Below are 10,180 nucleotides of genomic sequence, written 5' to 3' on the forward strand. Positions count from 1 at the left end.
GTGAGAAGCATATACCCAAACCTACCCCAAATGGGACAAAATTTGTACCATGGCATGTTGATGCCGCTCCATGATGGCATGCGAAGTTTCATGAATTTCAAACGAGTTTTGGATTTACTAGAATTTAAAAACCAGGCATCTCAATGTTTTGCCGGCAATCAACGGTGCCCCGGTTTTTGAAATTCATTCCCATTTCTTGCATGGGACCTAAGCATGCACCCAAGGAAACATATTTGAATTTTCAACCAATTTATATGCACTAGAGCATGTGCATGTAGCTCAAATTTGAATTACGCAAATAAAATGCAATGAAAACTCAGTTAATGCATAAAAATGTACAAACGAACCCCGAAAAATCAGAAAAAATCACACAACACTACTGTTGTTCTATGTTGACATGAGAAAAAAATTTGAGCAATAAGAGGCAATGGATATCGTTTCGTCCCCAAAGGTGGGACGTTCCCTACCGAAAACCATCATGCTTGTTGCGAGAAGCTCCGGTTTGTGAGAAGCCTATACCCAAACCTGCCCCCAATAGGAGAAAATTTGTACCACGGCATGTTGATGCCTCTCCATGATAGCATGCCAAGTTTCATGAATTTCAGACAAGTTTTGGATTTACTAGAATTTAAAAACCAGGCATCTCAATGTTTTGCGAGTAATCAACGGTGCCCCGGTTTTTGAAATTCATTCCCATTTCCTGCATGGGACCTAAGCATGCACCCAAGGACACAGATTTGATTTTTCAACCAATTTATATGCACTGGAGCATGTGCATGTAGTTCAAATTTGAATTATGCACATAAAATGCATTGAAAACTTAGTTAATGCATAAAAATGTCCAAACGAACTCTGAAAAATAACAAAAATTTACACAACACTCCTGTTGTTCTATGTTGACACGAGAAAAAATTTTGAAAGCAAAGAGGCAATGGATATCGTTTCATCCCCAGGGTGGGACATTCCCTACCGAAAACCATCATGCTTGTTGTGAGAAGGTCCGGTTTGTGAGAAGCATATACCCAAACCTGCCCCAAATGGCACAAAATTTAATTTGGCTGTAGTAAATACACGAGAAACAAATACAATTGCTACAATTGGCTGTAGTTACACTAGTACAGCGAGCTCCTAAACAAACGTTTTAAAACCCCTTTCTGTGACGGCATCTGGAAGCGTCGCCAAGTGAGTGTGGGCGATAAGGGGGTCCTTATGATTTACACAAACGTTTTAACAACTATTTGCAATAGCAAAACCCAATTAGCGGGCTAATTCACCACTAGTAGGCTAATTATCTGATTATTCATAATCCATTTATTAATCTAATTGACAGTTCATATTAAGCACACAATATATTTCAGTTTCATAATTGGAATACATCAGAGTACAACATCATATAGCTTTAGCACTCAGCTACCCCATTACTCAACTACACCAGGACCAAGTTTCACATGCAACATCCATAACCTTTCGAAATTAGCATCATAGACGGTACATAGACATATGTATCTCATCTGGAAAACTGCTGAAGCAGAAGGCGAATATTGAGCCTTCATTGATGTTGAAGGTCTTTGTAACTTTAGGCCAGTGCCTATGGATGATTGCTCGTCCATCCTTCGTCCTCTTCAGGAGCACTTCAATATTGAACCGTGGGTATTGTATGAATACCTCCCTCGCCTCCTGACCATACAGGTGGTTTGAGAGGTAATCATTAGTGAACTGCTTTGGAAAGGCCTGAAAACAAGGATGTGCACAAATATCTTTTCTATATTGGAAATGGGGCAAAGGAATAAAAAAAGGCAATGTATAATAGTTAGTACCATCCTGTAGTGAACTGATGTCTTCTTCATTGTGCAGACAAAGATCTTGTTGTTTTTTGTCGCTAATTTCTTTATCCTAACAATCTTTCTGAGTTTCTTGACTTGAATGATATTCATGGACAACTCATTTCCCCATATGCAAAAACGGTTGAATAGTGGGTCAAAACCTCTGACAGCAGGACCTACATGTGCAAGACCAAATTGTTCAAAACCTAAATATTAGAATGGTTCTTGCAATTGCACAATAATGTGGTATTAGACAACGGACCATGCACGTGCCAACCTCAATTGTAAACCTCAGTGCTTCCCATTGGTTCCCTGCAACACATATAGGGTAGTTAGTCATCAGGTTAAGTAAGGGTTCGAATGCTATCAGTAAAATATGTTGATGAAAAATAATCGCATTGCAGATTCATCAGATTAATTCAAGCCACAGGGAAAACCAATTTATCCAAACCAAACATTGTTAAGAACTAGGAAATATAGCACTTGTATATGTTTCTCATGTATTAAGTGCAGCCAAATTCGATTTATTCCTCAATTCTACCCACGACAATTGGGCATCGCATTGCAGAATTAAACCAAGCAGTTAACTAAACACCACAACAAATGAATGAAACATTAACTGAGCACCACATTGCACAATATAACATTGAACCAAGTAGTTAACTAAACACCACAACAAATGAACCAAACATTAACTGAGCACCACATTGCACAATATAACATACTCCTAATAGAAGATCAGACAGTTAACCAAACAGTTAACTACAACCAATTGTAGCAATTGTATTTGTTTCTCATGTATTTACTATAGCCAAATTCAATTTATTCCTCACATGGTATACAATAACAGAATGCACCCACAATTTTGTAAAGATAAATTCGATTTATTTCACACATGGAAGACAATACAAAATTGCAGCCTGAAGAATTGAACATCACATTTGCAGAATTGAACCAAACAGTTAACTAAACACGACAACTAATGAACAAAACAGTTAATAAGTGGGCACCACACTGCACGACATATGGAACATATATACTAGAGCAACAGATTGCATGGTAAAATTAGATAGCACAATTCACTAGAATTGTGAAGTAAAGGCAGGAGCAGCACACGCAACCGGTAAACCGAGCATGTATAACCAGTGTAGCTAGCAAATGGCAAGGTGCTCCTTCATGATCTGGGGGTCGGCACGAATGGCAACCATCGCGACCTCATCCGCGTGTGCGGCCGCGATTTGCTTCTCAGCTGCCAAATGCTCCTTGAGGTCCTGGCTATACTGCGTGCAGCATGGCTTAGGCTGGCGCTTATTTGGTGGAGGGGTCGGTGATTTGGGTGGAAGGTGTCGCGCTCGCGCTGGCGGTAGGGGCATGTGGGATGTGGAAGGAGGAGGAGGATGGGGGTCGGGTGTGGATTACCTGCCTGGATAGGCGAGGCCGAGGAGTGTGAAGGAGGGTCGCCGGCGAGGATGCGGCAGCGCAGCAAGCAAGGAGTGAAGGTTTGAACTTGGAAAGGAAGGCGGAAAGAGGGGAAATGTGGCTTTTGGTAAGGGGTGGGGGCGGGGAGGTAGATATTTCCGCGGAAGCCGAAAATTTGGAATCGCTTCAGCCAAAAAACTGGCGCGCAAAGTGTCATCGGACACGGTCCCTTATTCAGAAATGTGTACGATATGTGAACATCACAAACGATTCAGATAGCTAAACCCGTGTGTGTTGAGTTTGAACGTCAAAAATTTTGGTTCGAATTTCCCTGGTTACAGTGGTCGTCCACGTTATTGGATAATTTGGGTACACAAAGGAGACTAACTTCTTAATCGAGCAAGTTCAGCAATTAAACAGAGCTAGCTGACCTAAACATTACTCTAACAAATTAAAGACCGATGCTCTTAATTAAACAAAACAAATAGTACTGCTACGGCTGGTGCTCGTCGATATCTGCCGCCGCCTCCATGTCCAGCTCGTGCCCGACGGTCTCTTGGGGAAGGGGCTCCATGGCATCCATCGCACCATACTCGGCAAGCATCTCGCCATCCGCGTCCGCCATCTGTTTGGAAAAGACCGCCACGAGCTGGGCGTGGGCGGACGCCATTTGGGCTCTGGCGGGCTTCGTTGTGGCAAGGTATGCCACGCAGGAATGGACGGCTACTCGAACTCTCTCGGCAGTTGCCAGCTCTTCGGCCGTGGGTTGCCGACCGTTGTCGGAGAAGCTTCGTTCGATTTGTGCGGTGACTCCCACGTGCTGGGCATGGATGGCCTCGACATGGTAGTGGGCGGCCTCCAGCAGGGCTAAGCCCACTGCTGCAGAACGGACAACTGTTGTGCCGCTCTCGCCAGTTGCTATCCCTGAGGCAGATGCTGTTGCCGCCACCTGAGAAGCAATAGCAGCCGTGTGGGCTGCCTTGGCCGCCCGGACGCAGACTGCGGGCGCCCTCACGAAGCTTGTTAGCACGCGCCTGGCTGCTGCGGCCGTGCTCTCGCCGGAGTGGGCCACCGAAGTTTCCCTCACGACATGGGCCCACGTCCCCATCTTTCATCGGCAATCAATGAACGGTGAAATGATATTTGGGGAGTGAGCTACTGTGCTTGACATGCCGGCTGTGGACTGTAGCCGACACACCTTCTCTCGTAAGCCATGGGCGTACTATACACCGACGGTGTTCCAAGATATTTTGTGCTGCATCTCACACGGTTGGTGATAATAAAATGTGTGCGATCTACTTGATTTATCGTCTAGATCATTTGAATTACGTAATGGGGTCACAACTACAAAGGATGGTGTTTGAATTGTTAGAACTTATAACTGCAGTGAACATGCAACAATAGGTGTGTCGTCAAAAGAATTGGAATGATTCAGGGTTCGTTTGTACATTTTTATACATTAACTGGGTTTTCCAGGCATTTTATGCGCATAATTCAATTTTGAACTACATGCACATGCTCCAATGCATATAAACTTATTGAAAAATCAAATATGTGTCCTTGGTTGCATGCTTAGGTCCCATGGAAGAAATGGGAATGAATTTCAAACACCCTGCCACCGTCACTCGGCCGCAAACACTAAGATGCCTGGTTGTTAAATTCTAGTAAATCCAAAACTCGTCTGAAATTCATGAAACTTGGCATGCCATCATGTAGCGGCATCAACATGCCGTGGTACAGATTTTGTCCCATTTGGGGCAGGTTTGGGTATAAGCTTCTCAAAAACCGGACCTTCTCACAACAATCATGATGGTTTTCGGTAGGGAACGTCCCACCTTTGGGGACGAAATGATATCCATTGCCTCTTATTGCTTTCAAATTTTTTTCTCGTGTCAACATAGAACAACAGGAGTGTTGTGTGCATTTTTGTGATTTTTCAGGGTTCGTTTGCACATTTTTATGAATTAACTGAGTTTTCAATGCATTTTATGTGCATAATTTAAATTTGAACTACATGCACATGCTCCAGTGCATATAAATTGGTTGAAAAATGAAATATGTGTCATTGGGTGCATGCTTAGGTCCCATGCAAGAAATGGGAATGAATTTCAAACACCGGGGCATCGTTGATTGCCGGCAAAACATTGAGATGCCTGGTTTTTAAAGTCTAGTAAATCCAAAACTCGTCTGAAATTCATGAAACTTGGCATGCTATCATGGAGCGGCATCAACATGCCGTGGTACAAATTTTGTCCCATTTGGGGCAGGTTTGGGTATATGCTTATCACAAAACGGAGTTTCTCACAGCAAGCATGATGGTTTTCTGTAGGGAACGTCCCACCTTTGGGGACGAAACGATATCCATTGCCTCTTATTGCTTTCAAATTTTTTTCTCATGTTAACATAGAATAACAGGAGTGTTGTGTGAATTTTTGTGATTTTTCAGGGTTCGTTTGGAAATTTTTATGCATTAACTGAGTTTCCAATGCAGTTTATTTGCATAATTCAAATTTGAGCTACATGCACATGCTCCAGTGCATATAAATTGGTTGAAAATTCAAATATGTTACCTTGGGTGCATGCTTAGGTCCCATGCAAGAAATGGGAATGAATTTCAAACACCGGGGCACAGTTGATTGCCGGCAAAACAATGAGATGCCTGGTTTTTAAATTCTAGTAAATCCAAAACTGGTCTGAAATTCATGAAACTTTGCACGCTATCATGGAGCGGCATCAACAAGCCGTGGTACAAATTTTGTCCCATTTGGGGCAGGCTTGGGTATATGCTTCTCACAAACCGGAGCTTCTCACAACAAGCATGATGGTTTTCGGTAGGGAACGTCCCACCTTTGGGGACGAAACGATATCCATTGCCTCTTATTGCTTTCAATTTTTTTTGTCATGTCAACATAGAACAACAGGAGTGTTGTGTGATTTTTTGTGATTTTTCGGGGTTCATTTTGAAATTTTTATGCATTAACTGAGTTTTCAATGCATTTTATGTGCATAATTCAAATTTGAAATACATGCACATGCTCCAGTGCATATAAGTTGGTTGAAAAATCAAATCTGTGTCTTTGGGTGCATGCTTAGGTCCCATGCAAGAAATGGGAATGAATTTCAAACACCGGGGCACCGTTGATTGCCGGCCAAACAAAGAGATGCCTGGTTTTTAAATTCTAGTAGATCCAAAACTCGTTTGAAATTCATGAAACTTGGCATCCTATCATGGAGCAGCATCAACAAGCCGTCGTACAAATTTTGTCCCATTTGGGGCAGGTTTTGGTATGTGCTTCTCCCAGACCGGAGCTTCTCACAACAAGCATGATGGTTTTCGGTAGGGAACGTCCTACCTTTGGGGACGAAACGATACCCATTGCCTCTTATTGCTTTCAATTTTTTTTCTCGTGTCAACATAGAACAACAGGAGTGTTATGTGAATTTTTGTCATTTTCGGGGTTCGTTTGTACATTTTTATGCATTAACTGAGTTGTCAATGCATTTTATTTGCATAATTCAAATTTGAACTACATGCACATGCTCCAATGCATATAAATTGGTTGAAAATTCAAATCTGTTTCCTTGGGTGCATGCTTAGGTCCCATGCAAGAAAAGTGAATGAATTTCAAACACCGGGGCATCGTTGATTGCCGGCAAAAGATTGAGATGCCTGGTTTTTTAATTCTAGTAAATCCAAAACTCATTCAAAATTCATGAAACTTTGCACGCTATCATGGAGCGGCATCAACAAGCCGTGGTACAAATTTTGTCCCATTTGGGGCAGGCTTGGGTATATGCTTCTCACAAACCGGAGCTTCTCACAACAAGCATGATGGTTTTCGGTAGGGAACGTCCCACCTTTGGGGACGAAACGATATCCATTGCCTCTTATTGCTTTCAATTTTTTTTCTCATGTCAACATAGAACAATAGGAGTGTTGTGTGAATTTTTGTGATTTTTCGGGGTTCATTTTGAAATTTTTATGCATTAACCGAGTTTTCAATGCATTTTATGTGCATAATTCAAATTTGAACTACATGCACGTGCTCAAGTGCATATAAGTTGGTTGAAATATCAAATCTGTGTCCTTGGGTGCATGCTTAGGTCCCATGCAAGAAATGGGAATGAATTTCAAAAACCGGGGCACCGTTGATTGCCGACAAAACAATGAGATGCCTGGTTTTTTAATTCTAGTAAATCCAAAACTCGTCTGAAATTCATGAAACTTAGCATGCTATCATGGAGCGGCATCAGCAAGCCGTGGTACAAATTTTGTCCCATTTGGGGCAGGCTTTGGTATATGCTTCTCACAAACCGGAGCTTCTCACAACAAGCATGATGGTTTTCGGTAGGGAACGTCCCACCTTTGGGGACGAAACGATATCCATTGCCTCTTATTGCTTTCAAATTTTTTTCTCATGTTAACATAGAATAACAGGAGTGTTGTGTGAATTTTTGTGATTTTTCAGGGTTCGTTTGGAAATTTTTATGCATTAACTGAGTTTCCAATGCAGTTTATTTGCATAATTCAAATTTGAGCTACATGCACATGCTCCAGTGCATATAAATTGGTTGAAAATTCAAATATGTTTCCTTGGGTGCATGCTTAGGTCCCATGCAAGAAATGGGAATGAATTTAAAACACCGGGGCACCGTTGATTGCCGGCAAAACAATGAGATGCCTGGTTTTTAAATTCTAGTAAATCCAAAACTGGTCTGAAATTCATGAAACTTTGCACGCTATCATGGAGCGGCATCAACAAGCCGTGGTACAAATTTTGTCCCATTTGGGGCAGGCTTGGGTATATGCTTCTCACAAACCGGAGCTTCTCACAACAAGCATGATGGTTTTCGGTAGGGAACGTCCCACCTTTGGGGACGAAACGATATCCATTGCCTCTTATTGCTTTCAATTTTTTTTCTCATGTCAACATAGAACAACAGGAGTGTTGTGTGATTTTTCGGGGTTCATTTTGAAATTTTTATGCATTAACTGAGTTTTCAATGCATTTTATGTGCATAATTCAAATTTTAAATACATGCACATGCTCCAGTGCATATAAGTTGGTTGAAAAATCAAATCTGTGTCTTTGGGTGCATGCTTAGGTCCCATGCAAGAAATGGGAATGAATTTCAAACACCGGGGCACCGTTGATTGCCGGCCAAACAAAGAGATGCCTGGTTTTTAAATTCTAGTAGATCCAAAACTCGTTTGAAATTCATGAAACTTGGCATCCTATCATGGAGCAGCATCAACAAGCCGTCGTACAAATTTTGTCCCATTTGGGGCAGGTTTTGGTATGTGCTTCTCCCAGACCGGAGCTTCTCACAACAAGCATGATGGTTTTCGGTAGGGAACGTCCTACCTTTGGGGACGAAACGATACCCATTGCCTCTTATTGCTTTCAATTTTTTTCTCGTGTCAACATAGAACAACAGGAGTGTTATGTGAATTTTTGTGATTTTCGGGGTTCGTTTGTACATTTTTATGCATTAACTGAGTTGTCAATGCATTTTATTTGCATAATTCAAATTTGAACTACATGCACATGCTCCAATGCATATAAATTGGTTGAAAATTCAAATCTGTTTCCTTGGGTGCATGCTTAGGTCCCATGCAAGAAAAGTGAATGAATTTCAAACACCGGGGCATCGTTGATTGCCGGCAAAAGATTGAGATGCCTGGTTTTTTAATTCTAGTAAATCCAAAACTCGTTCAAAATTCATGAAACTTAGCATGCTATCATGGAGCGGCATCAACAAGCCGTGGTACAAATTTTTTCCCATTTGGGGTAGGCTTAGGTATAGGCTTCTCACAAACTGGACCTTCTCACAACAAGCATGATGATTTTCGGTAGGGAACGTCCCACCTTTGGGGACGAAACGATATCCATTGCCTCTTATTGCTTTCAATTTTTTTTCTCATGTCAACATAGAACAACAGGAGTGTTGTGTGGATTTTTGTGATTTTTCGGGGTTCATTTTGAAATTTTTATGCATTAACCGCGTTTTCAATGCATTTTATGTGCATAATTCAAATTTGAACTACATGCACGTGCTCAAGTGCATATAAGTTGGTTGAAATATCAAATCTGTGTCCTTGGGTGCATGCTTAGGTCCCATGCAAGAAATGGGAATGAATTTCAAACACCGGGGCACCGTTGATTGCCGACAAAACAATGACATGCCTGGTTTTTTAATTCTAGTAAATCCAAAACTCGTCTGAAATTCATGAAACTTAGCATGCTATCATGGAGCGGCATCAGCAAGCCGTGGTACAAATTTTGTCCCATTTGGGGCAGGCGTTGGTATATGCTTCTCACAAACCGGAGCTTCTCACAACAAGCATGATGGTTTTCGGTAGGGAACGTCCCACCTTTGGGGACGAAACGATATCCATTGCCTCTTATTGCTTTCAAATTTTTTTCTCATGTTAACATAGAATAACAGGAGTGTTGTGTGAATTTTTGTGATTTTTCAGGGTTCGTTTGGAAATTTTTATGCATTAACTGAGTTTCCAATGCAGTTTATTTGCATAATTCAAATTTGAGCTACATGCACTTGCTCCAGTGCATATAAATTGGTTGAAAATTCAAATATGTTTCCTTGGGTGCATGCTTAGGTCCCATGCAAGAAATGGGAATGAATTTAAAACACCGGGGCACCGTTGATTGCCGGCAAAACAATGAGATGCCTGGTTTTTAAATTCTAGTAAATCCAAAACTGGTCTGAAATTCATGAAACTTTGCACGCTATCATGGAGCGGCATCAACAAGCCGTGGTACAAATTTTGTCCCATTTGGGGCAGGCTTGGGTATATGCTTCTCACAAACCGGAGCTTCTCACAACAAGCATGATGGTTTTCGGTAGGGAACGTCCCACCTTTGGGGACGAAACGATATCCATTGCCTCTTATTGCTTTCAATTTTTTTTCTCAT

This window comes from Triticum aestivum, chromosome 2D (assembly GCF_018294505.1).
Source record: "Triticum aestivum cultivar Chinese Spring chromosome 2D, IWGSC CS RefSeq v2.1, whole genome shotgun sequence".
Taxonomy (NCBI): Eukaryota; Viridiplantae; Streptophyta; class Magnoliopsida; order Poales; family Poaceae; genus Triticum; species Triticum aestivum.